The sequence below is a fragment of the Condylura cristata genome, unplaced genomic scaffold, assembly GCF_000260355.1.
Source record: "Condylura cristata isolate star-nosed mole 26May11 unplaced genomic scaffold, ConCri1.0 scaffold00084, whole genome shotgun sequence".
Classification (NCBI taxonomy): Eukaryota; Metazoa; Chordata; class Mammalia; order Eulipotyphla; family Talpidae; genus Condylura; species Condylura cristata.
In genome coordinates this window covers 176,084-177,126 of record NW_004567185.1, presented here as the reverse complement: position 1 = coordinate 177,126, position 1,043 = coordinate 176,084, and positions in this window count along the sequence as shown.

Genomic DNA, 1,043 nt, shown 5'->3' with positions numbered 1-1,043 from the left:
GAACGCTCAGGCGGGCGCCCACGGCAGGGGCCCAGGGGACCCCTGCGCTTCCGCGCCAGGGAGGAGGGCGGAGCCTCGGCCTCGCCGGCCTGGTCCCTCCGGGCAGCGGACACCGCCCGGCCCCTCAGTCGTTCTGGCCCCCACGGCTCGTTCCCCCCCCAGAGAAGGGGCCCTGCAGCCAGACAGCGCGGGCGGGGACCCCAGAGCGCCTCCTGGTTTCTCCTTTTGGCATTTCGACCTCAAGTCAGTGTCCCCTGCGCTGGAACAAATGACCCCGGGGGCACCGAAATGGCCTCTGGCCTCGCGCACAAGCTCCGCCCACCCTGAAAACGGCCTCTGGGAGGGGCGGGGCCTGCCTGCTGCCCCGCCCACCAGCCGCCTCCTGTCGTCCGCTGCTCTGCCCACTATCCACTGCCTGGCAGGCCGCTGCCCCGCCGAGCTGGGAGGCCCGCAGCCGAGCCTCGCACCGCCCGGGCCTGCCTGGGGGTGGACATGGCCGTTAAATGACGTTAAGCAAAAGCAGGCTGAAGAGGGCAGGGTCTGGCCGTGCGCCCCAAGCCTGTCCTGGGCGGCCTCACCCAGCCACTTCCACTACCAGAACGCGGGTCCAGAGAAACGCGCTAACCCCGAAGCGTTTTCAGGTCTTTCATAAACCTACAGGCTGCTCGGAAACAAGTCACCAGGCCCCGGGCACCGTCCGCTGGCCAGACACGCCGGCGTCACAGCCAGACGCCAGCCCAGCCCCGCAGGGCCACGGCCTGGGGAGGATGGAGCCGGCGGGAGGCCGGGCCAGGAGGCCTCCTCGGGTGTCCTGTCCAGGCGCCCTGACCAGCGCCACCAGCTGGCACCCCGCTCCCAGACAGCCCCCTCCGCCAGGACGGCGCCCCTTGCCCCCAGGTGTCCCCACCGCGGGGCCTGAGAACGCCAGGTGGGGAGGGGGCGCAGCCCTGACCGCCTGCACCCTGTTTTCACTCCGCGGAAGGACCGTGGTTTCCGCCCTGCGCAAGGCCGACGATCTCCAGCTTGTTCACCAGGTGCCGCCC